Source organism: Silene latifolia, chromosome X (assembly GCF_048544455.1).
Source record: "Silene latifolia isolate original U9 population chromosome X, ASM4854445v1, whole genome shotgun sequence".
NCBI lineage: Eukaryota > Viridiplantae > Streptophyta > Magnoliopsida > Caryophyllales > Caryophyllaceae > Silene > Silene latifolia.
Genome location: NC_133537.1, coordinates 19,236,634 through 19,252,232, shown reverse-complemented (window position 1 = coordinate 19,252,232; position 15,599 = coordinate 19,236,634).

Here is a 15,599-nt window from a genome sequence, read left to right as displayed (position 1 = left end):
TTAATGAAAACCTCCATAAAGAAAACGACCAACAAAGTCTTGTCTCCAACTCGTGTCAACATCCCGAAAAGCGACACAAAATAAAAGCACAGATCGAAACCCTTGAAAACGCCATGAAAGACTATTCTTCTTCTTCACCCATTAAAATAAGAGACGTTAAATGTAGGTCTAAAGGTCCATACAAATAATTCTCATAAAAATATATGGAGAATAATATGTTGTAGAGGTAAGATCAAGGATTATGAAAATTTATTTTGTGTTTGAGTTTGAGAGAAGGAAAGATATTCAACAATGGAGTCAAAGAGAGAAAAGAGAACAAAAGAGGGGAAAAGTGGAGGAGGCCGCGTGGCTGGGTTAGCGTGAAAAACAAATAGGTTGACCTAGTTGCTTGCTAGGTTAAATCTGTTTATAAGGGGATTAACTAATGGCCTTTGGGCCCATTAGCTCATACAATGGATTATCCAATTACAAATCGGATTGAACCATATTAAAACGCAAGGAGAGCTTATATAAGAAAAGTAATTATTAAATTAAAATAGTAAAATTGTGCACGGACATTTTACCCCAATCAAAAGTAGATTAAAATGAGAAATAATAAAATAGAGAACTAAGATGATATATATATATATATATATATATATATATATATATATATATATATATATATATATATATATATATATATATATATATATATATATATATATATTCAAAATATATTATTAAACTCCGAAATAATTAATTTAATAAAATACTTTTATAACAAAATATTATTATAAAATACGGGGTGTTACAATCCAACCCCCTAAAAAGATGTTTCGTCCTCGAAACTTGAATTTTCAAAGATAAGATCAAAAGAAGGTAAGAATTACAAGTGATCATCAACAAAAGTCATCTCGGAATCCTAACCGCTGCGCACTCTGATCCTTATCCAAGCTCAAACCAAAGAAAGTATCCCAACTTCTCAATGTTTTCATCATCTTCACACACTCTATAATCTCAAAAGCCACATCAACTCATACCATCGAAGTCCATAAAGATCATTAAGCCAACTTTTAATCGTCATATTTCAAACACTCATCCAACTACCATTAACCATCATTAAACAACATATATGACCTCTCAAAATTGTGAACTCGTTATTACTACTCCAAATTCATGTAACCTTTAACAAAGATTCCAATTCTATTTTACCATTCACCACAAGATTAGGCATTAACCAAAAACCCAAACAGATAAACTCAAAACAAATAGTATCTTTTGAATGAGAAAACTCTTCCATTCACAAGTGCCATTTAAATTACCGCTACCTTAACATCCTCAAAGTCGGTAGTGCTTACTGTGCTCACTACTATCGATCATTCTCGATATATACCTAGTATCCAAAGTCATCAATCTCAAATCTCAAACTCTGACTAAACTTTCATAACTTTATCCAACCTCAATCTCATGATCAAAATCATTAGTCGCACTTGCAAGACTCAATCATTTCCTTTGAACACTTATGATCACAACATTCCTAAGCACCCAAGGAACCATAGACCTTTAGTTAAGCTAGTACCTATTGTACCGCAACATACTTGGCATTAAGAACGCATTCGCATCAACACAATGAGTAAAAAAATAACACCACCATACAACTCTCATCACCTGTGCTCATATAACGACAAGCTTATAACCTCAATTTCCAATCACAGTTAACTATCCATGAATATTATCATGACATCACAAACCACAACAAGACTGTATAAATCTATGTCCTTCATGAAGGAAATGTAGATTCATGTACACTCTAACATACTCATATATGTCTAATTAATTTGTCATAAATTAAAACGGATCTTATGCATGCAAACAATATAATAAAATGGAGGAGAAATCATATCCTTACATTGATGATTTCGGTATTATGGGCACAAGAGAGATCTCCTTTCTCTTCTTGTTCTTGAGCTTTTCCAATGGAAGAACAAAGATCTAAGTGTAAGATCTCTCCCTATGTATTATACCCAAGGCTTCCTCTTAATTAAATTAACATTACAAATACTAGTGTGATATTAATTTTGTAGAAAAATTGAACCAAAAATATTTGGTTTTGAGCTCTCAAAACCGGTTGAGAGAGTAGGAGAGGAAGAGTGATTATTTTTGTCACACTAAAATAATTTGTGATAAGAATGAATGAAAAATTTTTACCACACACTAATCCATATAGTGCATAATAGAAAAATAAGAAAAGAACCCTTGTTCTTTCCAAGGGAGAACCGGGTAGGGTGAGGGAAAATGGCCTATGCATGGCCTTTGTCCTCTTACACAAAAAGCATTAGGTATGCAAGCCTATATATGAGTAATCATCATTATGTTTCCCATTAATTTAAACAAACACAATATTTGTTCAAATATCCTCCCAATTTCGGCACATATGTTAATATGGAGTCCATATTATTTTTGTCAAATGTCAACATGTCACATGTCATGTGTGACATAAATTTGTTATGTAATTTTTAACATGTTAAAAATCAACGTATTAATAAAAATACGTCACATACAAAAATCGACTTAGTAATTTCATAATTACTTGTGCCAAAATATTTTACCGTTTATAAATCGCATTTATAATAATTCATTCAAATCCAATTGTTTCTTTAAACAATAATTTCATCCGAGTAATAATTTGATTACTCAGACCGTATCTCATTTAATCACATTTCAATTTGATACGAAAATTTTACTTCCAAAATCGTCCGTCAATTTTTCAAGTAATTTAATTAACTCGTAACATTATACGATTAATTAAATAATCAATTAAGTGTATTGCCCTTTAGGTATGACCTAGGGGTCAATCGATCACCACCGTCACACGACGCAATGTCAAACTCTAGTCGACCAATCATTACCGATATATGTTGACCGATTGTGATAACAAAATTACTTCCCAATTGTATTCTTTAAAATGAGATTTAATAATGATATTTTAAATCATGTGATCGCACTATTGTTGAGGACACATTTCCCAACAATCTCCCACTTGTCCTCGACAAGTGTGCGTCACCAATTCTCTTGTCCTATTACTATCTCCCACTCAATGCAAGGTGTCTTTCAGGTCGTACTTGCAAGTGATCATATCGAGAGTGGTTTCCTCGATCTGGAGAATAACTGATTGACCGGATTTATCCACTCTGGATACCTTCCGAGCGTGGCCACGCATTTCCAGTTCATTACTCCTCGAGTGGCCCTGAGATATTGTTTTAACCCTGACAAGGGGATGGACAATTCCTATCGCACTCATTCCCTTCGACTAGCCACACCATCATAACCCAAAATATGCCCATTTGACCCCATTTACGAAGGTCGTAGTAACACAAATCAAAGTTAATCGGCCCGAGCCATCTTAGGTGAATAGTCTTTAGTCAAAAGAATCGACTCATTAGAATACTATAGCAGCTCTCGCCACGACCAGGCTATATAAATTTGCAGAACTCTATAAGCGGTCATAAGGCCCGACAAGGTGTTCCTAACATCTGCCTATGTGATCGACTAGTCATCTCTCATGACTGTATGGCACTTGAACTTGCCATCAATCGCATCACACTCTAGTCACTTCGAGACGTCACCTCATACAAGTGACTATGGGCGAATACAATGTTAATCCGTGTTCACTTTAACGGGGTTCAATTGTCTCCACAACCCGTTTGGATGTAACAAAGTATAATAAAAGAGTTTTAAAGTAAAACTCGAGCGACAAATGCGATTATCACATATGAATAGTCAATGCTTGATTACTATTTCATGTTCTATAATCTAATTCGATCTTGTACGTAGTTGTTCATTTCAATTCAATTGAAATGACATGACTCATCATGTTTAGCCTTTGAGAAGGCTTTGGTTAGTAGGTTTTATCAACTTCTTGTACCTTACTCAACCTCACTACATACTCGTTTTCCTTTGTAATGTATACATTTGCATTACAAAACTTTCTGAGTACGTGTCGAGATCCAATCAAGACATAGGCTTTCTAGCCTAAGAATAGCTCCCACTTTGTTTTCACGGTGTGTGGGACTCATCCTACTTGCACATCTCATGATCGCAAGTGTACTCAATTTTCGTTATAAATATCTCTCATTGTTCTTTATTGCCTAGAACGATTCTAGAAAATCTACTTCTTAATTATCATAGCCACAATGGTATCTTAACCATCCTAATGTGTTTTGATTATGGTTTTGTCGGAAACCATGCGCAACCTCAATTGTCAATTGTCACTTGTGTAACACACTTACACAAAATTGCATCATAAACACTTTGCTTTACTTCCTTAATGCTTCTGTATGCACTTAAGGGTAATCTTTATGGCGTACTTGGCAAAGATTACTTAAATTCGATTTTGAAAACAATTCATCATACTCAAAGCATATGAAGTGTTATACATCATTTCTTTTCAATTGATTCGCAGCGAAGCAAATGAAATCAATCAAATATGTTCAATTTAATTGAACTAGTCATGAATCTTATCAACATAAGACTTCTTACTGACGCTAATATCATGTGGATTTATCTTCATAAATCCGGATATTCAAGATGTATTATAATACTCCAAAAGTCTTAAATCATTCTCGATGATTAATATGTTATTCACATATAAGACTAATAAACATTCCCACTAAACTCCATGTATAAACACAACTTCTCGACTTATCGAGAAAAGTTTTATAACATGATCAAAACATTGATTCTAACTCATTGATGTCCTACTTAAGACCATCTCTTAAGTTTCACATTATCTTAGGATTGCAAGAATCTAATAAACTCATGACATGTATTGAATACATTCCTTCTATTGAAGAAGCGGGTTTTAGATTCACTTGCTACGTATTTCATAACCTCATAATGAAACACAATCCTTAAGAAGATCCAAATAGACTTAAGCATTTCAATTAGTGCAAAACCCTTTGCAACCAATCTTGCTTTGAAATATCTCTTTATTAGTGCAAAACCCTTTGTCACTAATCAAGCCTTTTCGTTTCGGATTTTCATGGCTCTAAGCCTTGTATTGAGTTGTGACTTTAAACACTCTTATGTAAGTCATATGTTCATTATTTTCTAGAAGTAATCAACTTGAATCAACCAATTTCTTTTGTAAGTTATAAGCTCTTTACTTTCTTAAAAGTAGCATGAATTCATCATTTTTAACAAGTGACGAATTTAACCTCCTAGGTTTTGAAGAAACAATGTCTTACACAAAACGTCTCATGTAGCCAAGAAAGACCAGTTTCTTGCGACACAACATTCTTTGTGGCTCTTTGAATAATTTCTCCCACTCTGTCTTCTAGAAATAAACTTGTATTTTAGAAAGACAGCTTCATGAGCCGCAAACCCGTCGTGCTCGTGATAATTGCAAGGGAAAAATGAGCATTTGTTTCTTGTGAAAACTTACAAACATGGTACCCTTACCATTTCATATCTCATATGATTCTATTTAGTGGAAAAATAGTTTAGACAAAAATGATAAAATCCCCAAAGGATCAAGTAACTCAAAGTAACTTGATTGAAGTCCAAACCATATCGAATAGCGTTTGATTTCTTATCCAACCACACATTACTCCATAATGCGTGCTAAGAGAGATTAACTTGTGATACTATATCACATTTCCTTTGGCTTATATCAAAGTCTTCACTTTGATAATCCCATCACGACTAAATCGTGATTCCCCAATTCTTTGAACTTCTTCAAAGATTTCTCTATTTACCTTATCAACTTAAATTGTTGGTAAAAGAAAATGATCAACCTATTTTGGATCAATGATTTACAACCTCGATCTCCTTTTCAACCAAAAGGCACGAGACATCTTGCTTTGAATACAAGATACGCATATACCATTGACAATCTAATGGTTTCAAGAGTACTCGATAACTCTTTGCGTTCATCATTCCAAAATTTAAGGTTTAATCTTGGGTTGCCAATTTGAGTCTTGCATCATCTTCATGATATATCATTCTAGTTTGGTTTAGAATATTATCACCTTGATAATGGGCTAGCCATACATCAAATCGTGGTGTATAGGGTCACAAAAATTGAAACCTTCTTTGTATCTTAACAAGTTTGTATTCTTATTTAGAGTTTTTGTACTTAATAGTCACAATTAAGTACAACTCCAAACCCAAAACTAGATTTAGTACACAATGACTCTATCTCTCGACTTCATTGTTGCTAGTCGTCATATTCTAATCATCCTATGTATCAAACATAATGATGAAAACCACCACTTTGTTTCTAATATTGACGAAGTGGTACTAGCAAAATTTATGTTTAATCAAATAAACATTTAAAGGAGAAGATCCCATTAGATGTCCCACAACTAACTAGTTGATTCTTCAAAAATTTGGGGTAGTTTCCTTTCTCGTGTCCAATATTTGAGACAATGGAAACTTTATCGGTCGGGATTGATAGGTTTAGTATCGTCATTCTCAACAACTTTACTTTTAACATTACCTTGTATCAATTCCATTATAATCTTTACTTCTTGAACCTCGTTCTCATCTTAACGGTTTAAGAGAATGCTCCCACTCATTTCAATGAGCCTTTGCTTTGAGAAGCAAAATTGAATTCATGAAGAACACTCTTCATTTGTTTGTTTTAGTCTTAAAAACTTTCATTGAGGTGGTTGCGTTATTTTGGTCAATTACGAATTCTGACAAAACTAATTACCAAAACAATCATTTCAAGGTACTTAATTCTTTTAAGTACATGAAAAACAATCCATTGTAAGTAGATGTGTTAGTCCAGAATCAAAAACCTGTTTGATAATAGATAACTTTAATCTATACTCTTTACAAGAGATCCTTAGCAATGGTTAATTCGAGGTCTTTAGAAGAAAATTCAAATTTTGTCTCTAGTTACGATGTTTTAATGGAGATTTTGAAAAATCGAAATGATATCGTATATGAATCGTGGTAAAGAAATAGAACAAAATGATAACGGAATAGTGGAAAACTTAACATTTATCGTTTTAATAATACTTGTAGATAACAAGTTTTATGCATTTTTCTAGTGACCTCTACCCAACTAGATAAATGATTCCAAGACCCAAATTCATATCAACTTGGGGCACGGTGTGCCGAAATACCCCTCATCAATATAACTCGGTAGATTAACTCTTTAATCGATTCTACTTTTAGAACTCTTGGTCGATGATATTTACATTAATATTCATCTCTAGCCCGAAACACATCCGGAAATACGTCGTGAATACTTTCGTTGAGTACAACCCAAATTTCGAATAAATGTGTCCATAATCCAAACCCATATCAATTTAGGGCACGGTGTGCCGAAATACCCCTCATTAACATGAACTCGGTGGATAAACATTCATCACCCACTTCCCCTACGTAACAAGGTTTGTAACCCGGTGTGGCCGAGTGCACTCCCTCGCGAAATAGGTTTTCATGGTTTCTACTATTTGGTAAGGCTATGTCTCAATTGATTGTTTTAGCGAGAGGTCATGTCAAATTATTATCTATCACGTTTTAAGTGAACTAAAGCGGTGAACTACGATAATTATATTTGACACGGTCGATAAACTCGATAAAATAAGGATGCATGTTTTAGTTATGGCGATTTAGCGATGCATGTGACATAAAATAAAATGCAAGCATAAAGATAAATAAATCCTAGTATGGCCTTCCTAAAATAGAAAACTATTAATCTATTACATATTCGGAAACCAACTCCATTGGTCCCTTGAACTTCGGTTGTGGCACACATCTCGAGGTAACACCGTCTTTATGTAACGCCATTCTTGAAGTAATCCGTCTTTTGGAACTCCGGAATGAATAAAATTACATAATAAATTACATAATTTCCTATTATACATTTGTAACTAAAATAAAATTAAATCTATTAAATTACAAAACGGTGATACGAGATCACAATAAAAATTACAACCGAATCGATATTCCCATACATTTCGGGAAATACCAATTAAAATCTAAGGCCATACTAAGTAAATTACATAATTCAAAATTACATAAATTAAAATTATGACAATCATAAAGAAAAATGCAGCATTATAATATGTATGAACATGCTCAATTTTATGCTAAATCGCCTTTTAATTAGCCAATATCGTATATTACTCGGTTTTTACGGATTTGCGTGATTTCAACATTTTATAATCACAATAATACATAAACTCATATTTATGCATGAGTTAATTACCCTAACCTCTTAGGACTCAAAATATAGTCTTCACTAATTATTTTGACCATAATTAACTTTTATTTACAAAATTGTTCATAAATGGACCAAAATTACAAAAATAAGCTATTAAACTTCAAATAAATCCAAAAATTCCAAATAAATTCAAAATTTGAAATTTAAATTCATGAACATTCTGGAAAAATTCCATGACACTCATAATGTTCAAAATCTTAGGTTAAAAAATTTCGAAAATTTTCCGGAAAAACAATGTTGCGGTTTATCGATATTTAATAAAATAATCATAAAATCATGGAAAAATTATTTTCATTAACTTTTCAATTTTAGATCTGAAAAATACAATAAAATGCAACATTAGACGTTTTTCCTAAGTCATAGAATATATTTTATTAATTTTCACTAATAATGTCACTATTTATGTCATTTTTCTTCAAAAATTCATAAATCATGCTAAAAGACTTCTTTATAGCCAATTATTTTACACACATCTTGTAAAATTGCATGTGACAACATATAAATTTTCTATGACCAGATTCGAAATTTAACTCATATTAACCTATTTTTCTCTTAAATCCATATTTAATAATGAAAAATCATTAGTCGCACTTGCAAGACTCAATCATTTCCTTTGAACACTTATGATCACAACATTCCTAAGCACCCAAGGAACCATAGACCTTTAGTTAAGCTAGTACCTATTGTACCGCAACATACTTGGCATTAAGAACGCATTCGCATCAACACAATGAGTAAAAAAATAACACCACCATACAACTCTCATCACCTGTGCTCATATAACGACAAGCTTATAACCTCAATTTCCAATCACAGTTAACTATCCATGAATATTATCATGACATCACAAACCACAACAAGACTGTATAAATCTATGTCCTTCATGAAGGAAATGTAGATTCATGTACACTCTAACATACTCATATATGTCTAATTAATTTGTCATAAATTAAAACGGATCTTATGCATGCAAACAATATAATAAAATGGAGGAGAAATCATATCCTTACATTGATGATTTCGGTATTATGGGCACAAGAGAGATCTCCTTTCTCTTCTTGTTCTTGAGCTTTTCCAATGGAAGAACAAAGATCTAAGTGTAAGATCTCTCCCTATGTATTATACCCAAGGCTTCCTCTTAATTAAATTAACATTACAAATACTAGTGTGATATTAATTTTGTAGAAAAATTGAACCAAAAATATTTGGTTTTGAGCTCTCAAAACCGGTTGAGAGAGTAGGAGAGGAAGAGTGATTATTTTTGTCACACTAAAATAATTTGTGATAAGAATGAATGAAAAATTTTTACCACACACTAATCCATATAGTGCATAATAGAAAAATAAGAAAAGAACCCTTGTTCTTTCCAAGGGAGAACCGGGTAGGGTGAGGGAAAATGGCCTATGCATGGCCTTTGTCCTCTTACACAAAAAGCATTAGGTATGCAAGCCTATATATGAGTAATCATCATTATGTTTCCCATTAATTTAAACAAACACAATATTTGTTCAAATATCCTCCCAATTTCGGCACATATGTTAATATGGAGTCCATATTATTTTTGTCAAATGTCAACATGTCACATGTCATGTGTGACATAAATTTGTTATGTAATTTTTAACATGTTAAAAATCAACGTATTAATAAAAATACGTCACATACAAAAATCGACTTAGTAATTTCATAATTACTTGTGCCAAAATATTTTACCGTTTATAAATCGCATTTATAATAATTCATTCAAATCCAATTGTTTCTTTAAACAATAATTTCATCCGAGTAATAATTTGATTACTCAGACCGTATCTCATTTAATCACATTTCAATTTGATACGAAAATTTTACTTCCAAAATCGTCCGTCAATTTTTCAAGTAATTTAATTAACTCGTAACATTATACGATTAATTAAATAATCAATTAAGTGTATTGCCCTTTAGGTATGACCTAGGGGGTCAACTGATCACCACCGTCACACGACAGTAATGTCAAACTCTAGTCAGCCAATCATTACCGATATATGTTGACCAGTTGACAGTAACAAAATTACTTCCCAATTGTATTCTTTAAAATGAGATTTAATAATGATATTTTAAATCATGTGATCGCACTATTGTTGAGGACACATTTCCCAACACTTCAATTAATCACTCATACACTTTAAATGAAACATCTTTAACCCCAGATAGAACAAACAAACATCTATGAATCCTCAAAGTTAAAACATCCTCAAACTTTCAGAGCATAATATAACAATATAACACCTTTAATACTCCTTCTCCAAAACTCTATATGTTATTCCAATTCACATTCGCATACAACTATGTTACTAAGTTCTCAACCTCAAATAACCAAACATCAAACTCAAAGCGTCTAACATTGCTCGCCAAAGGATCCAAGCTTTCACTACGAGATGATCACAAGTAGCTCTAAAGAGGGAATTCAAAAGTTTTCACGTTATCATGAAAGAACAAATAACTTGCAAACCAAAACAAAACATTTTCGTGCAATACTACAAGGCAAAAGAACACATAGTTTTAGGATGTATAAGCTCAGAGAGAAATCAATGTGAAAAGGGTAATTTCAAAAGTTCAAAGAAGAAGGAACTGGAGCTGAAATAAAGAACCAATAGAGAGTAACGATAGATGAAAAAGACAGAGGACAAAGATAAAAGAAACCTTTGGTCTGAAGACTTAAATAGATTAGGTATGGTTAACACGTGCAAGGATGACAAGAATAGACAACTTAAAAACAATTCTATTTATCCGAAGACGACACCTTAGCATAAGATAAATAAAGCACGATAAACAAGGTCTTACAAATATCGTACAATCATCACTTAAGGTAACAACGTCTCATAACATCCATCCGTCGTATCTCCATAATACCTCAGAACCAACAAATTCCTATATAATTGCCCTTCTCAAACACTATATTCCTCATATCATCAACTCTCAAAAACCTTTAACTCTCGAGACCTTTCAACTCTCAACACCTTTAATTAATCACACTTAATGAATCAATCCATAGCAATCTCTACACCCTCAAAATATGAACACAACGATACATTATAATCATAGTCAACATGGTCATTCACTAAGGCAACGCCTGAACACTTTAACATTAACATCTCACAAGTTCATAAATTCCATTTTGTCTCTCTCAATCAATCCTTCAAAAGGTACGATCAACAAATAACTCCTCAACAGATAAATCATAAATTCCTTCATAACTCACTAATTGCCATTAATGATTCTTACTCCTCAAATATGGTATTCCAATTAAAGACGAGTCTAGTCTCCAAAATTCCTAGCGTGCTCAATCATAACTCCACGATAACTCTCAATTCATTTCCATTACTCTACTCTCGATCCATAAATAACTCGTATAACCTTTTCCTTAACGCAAGACAAAAATTCAACAATTCTAACCATTAAGATCATAAGCCACTATATTTCCAAATATTACCACAAGATAAATCCACCTATCATGTATCTCACTTCTAGTGAAACTGTGAAACCACAATCATATATCTCATGCCACATATCATCACTCTTTATCTTCAATAAGGATTTACTCAAGCACATAAAAGAACCTAACAACCACTTATCCCAAATGAGATTCATTTTATCAATCACTATTTCCCAAAGTAAACTTCATCTCAACAGCCTATAGTCCCAAAGTAGACTCCTTCGTTACCAAAATAAAAATAACAAACGCTCTTTTCTTTAATACTTGAATATCCCAACCTGCCAACAATCCTGACTTGATGCCCCGAAATCCAAACCACAAGGAATCAACTTCGAATTTACCTCAAACAAGGGCAACACCACCAAAAGATCCAAAAGGATGAAAGTACGATAAGAGTAAAGCTCGAGTTATCAAGGAATAAAAGTTTTGACCAACATATAACCAAAATGCACGACACGTAACATACAAAGAAACATTTCCAAAACTGACCAGCTTTAAAATCAACAAAGCATGCACGACGGTCATAAGAGAACAACACATTTAATTCAATTAATAACAATCGAAAAACATTAAGGCATAAACTACCAAATACATAAACAACACATTTAATACAATTAATAAAGATACGAAATGTAACACCCCGGCCCAAACGGGTCGGAGCGGTTACTTATGATAGCTCACCAGGCTGTGTACATGCCTCACAGATCAACACGAGTCCTTTATAGCGCATTTGTCCTCACTCATGTGCATCCCGAGAACCTTCCCAGGAGGTCACCCATCCTAAGACTACTCCCAGGAAAGCACGCTTAACTGTGGAGTTGTTTTACATGGATCACCATAAAAGAAAGTGCACTTTGTTGATATGAGTAGTAATTCCAACCCCTTTAAGCACTAGTCATTTAAGCCTATCACTGGACCTCTTCAATTAACATGGGGTGTTACAATCACCCCCACTTGAAGAACGCAACGTCCTCGTTGCACCTGGGAGCATAACCGTTAACCCATAATCCTCCCCCGCTAGGTGGGTGATCACAATGGAGCATATAACAACTGCCTCTCATCACCACACGGTCGCAGGATTGCTCTGATACCACTTGTAACACTCCGACCCAAACCGGGTTGGAGCGGTTACTTATGATAGCTCACCAGACTGTGTACATGGCTCACAGATCAACACGAGTCCTTTATAGCGCATTTTGTCCTCACTCATGTGCATCCCGGGAACCTTCCCAGGAGGTCACCCATCCTAAGACTACTCCCAGCCAAACACGCTTAACTGTGGAGTTCTTTTACATGGATCACCATAAAAGAAAGTGCACTTTGTTGATATGAGTAGTACTTCCAATCCCTTTAAGCACTAGTCATTTAAGCCTATCACTGGACCTCTTCAATTAACATGGGGTGTTACACGAAACATTACAAACAAGTGCATGAACAAAACATGTAATACAATTAATAAGGATGCGAAATGTTAAGGCATAAACAACCAAGTCCTTAATTGTTTCTACCCCATTTACTCTCATTCATTTACTAAGTCGGTTTATTTTAGTCATTAACTACGCGAGAGTTGGGAGCGTGTTCGCTCTGATACCAACTGTAACAACCCGGATTATAAAACAAAGGAAAAACTTATATTAAAAGAATTATCAGAGTATATCAATGATAAAAGGGTCAAACTGGGAAACACCTGACCAATCCGGTTCGCTACTAAAACCAAAACAACTAACATTATTCAAAGCTTCTCAAAACATGAAAACAAAGCCCTAATTTATTATTCATCTCGCCGCACAGTACTTCCCAGCAAGATATCATCCAAAACAGCAATCATTTGAACAACCTGAGAATGGGGGTCGACAATCAGTCGGGAGTAACTAGATGCTCTCCCAGTCATGGTTACAACAATTGAATATAATCAACAATCATTAACAAATGAAATGTAAAACCAGTAAACATGTGAGATCATTTATACTCATGAAAACCCAATAAAGCTTACCATGACTTATCAATCTTAGACGGAATCATGCAAACCTAAACCATATGCAAGAACTAGACCATGTACACTTATAACCACTGTAGCGCTCGACCCCTAACAACTTAGGGCACAATGCTACCATCAAAGCATAGCGATTACGGTAACACACAATCCACAGCAACAGAAGGCACAAAGCTAGCAACAAAGCATAACGAATAGAGCGAACGCTCGTTAGAGCATATCACCACTGCCTCTAACTTTTCAGAGCGTATCACCATTGCCTCTGACTGACGGAGCGTATCACCACTGCCTCTGACTGACGGAGCGTATCACCACTGCCTCCATCGGTGTGGAGCGTATCACCACTGCCTCCACGGTACTATGTATAGCGTATCACCACTGCCTATATGCCTAAGACCTTGCCAGACCCCTCGATGAAATAACTGTACACCGAACGACACTCGGGACCCAGAGCGTATAACTGACGAATCTGGCCACCCCCGAACATAGACCAAAATAATTCCCGCATCATCGTGTGGCGTTAGTTCATTCCGATAGTATATAACTGATACTACCGTCATCTATTCAAACTAGCCAACAAACAAATGCACAGTATAACTGACTGTACTAACATGCGTGAACAACATCACGACTCAACTCATAAGATAGTATAACTGACTATCCCACTTACCACATGAACAAGAGTAACCAACGACAAAATGCAACATAGCGTTATACAATAACAATTGAACATCACATAATATATGAAACAAGTATAGACAACCAAGGTTATAGTAACCTAATTCATAACATGAACTATAGATGTGAGGTTATAGTAGCCTCGACTATAACCACTACAAGAAATCCGTTTCGGGCGACTACTATTGGCGTCTGAAATCAGTCGCTAAAACAATATTGGCGACTGAAATTGGTCGCAAGTACACAGTAGCAACCCTAAGTCGCCAAATGGAAATCGGGCGACTGATTTTAGTCGCCAAAATTGACGACTAACTAAATAGTCGCTAACTGGTCAATTTGGCGACTACGACTGAAAGTGAAGGTAGTCGCCAATTTGGCGACTGGAAGTAGTCTCCAAATGTCTTTTTCAGTCGCCAATTCTGACATTAAAAAAATAAAAAAAAAAGTTACAAATCTGCTAATTTAGTCAGATCCAAAACAAGCCATGACAAAATTTACATTACTAATTAAACGTACTGGAATTAAAAAAACCCACAAATTTGCTCATTGCTATACAAAATTTACTAAACTTACATTACATTAAAACTTAAATTACGTTACAATGAAGTTTAACAGAAAACTATAAACACTATCAACATTAACAGTAACTCGAAAAAAACCAAATTACCGTCATAGCATCGAATAAAACAAAAAAAAAAATTATATCTCTTGCTTTGTTGCTTCTTCTCCTTCCTTTAACGCATCTCCCCACGTCACCATCTCCGACGCCGTCAACATCTGGTTGTCTTCGATTCTTGTCGTCGCCTACTACCACAACAATTTTTCAATTAAAATCGTTTTCAAGTCAAGATCGAAATAAAAATTGACAGGTATGTTAATTTAAGACCAAAATACATTTAAATTAAAATATGAAAAATTAAAATTATGATGTAAATAGACGAATACCTTTAATTAGATGAAGGAGGGTGAGATTATGATGAAAATTAGACAAGAAAAGTAATTAAACAAGATGAATTTTCGAGATTTGGTGAATTAAAAAGAAGAAAATTTGAGATTTGGTATAGTATAAGATGAGAGGAAGGGAGTTGGGGATTTTAGAAAGTAAAAAAATAAGAGAGAGAGAGGGATTTGTTTATGTCGACATAAAGAAGGGTGAGGGTAATGATTAAAATGATACAAGGGTAAAGTAAGGAGTGGGTATCTGGGGGAGGTTTATTTGAGTTGTTCGTGTGGAGTAA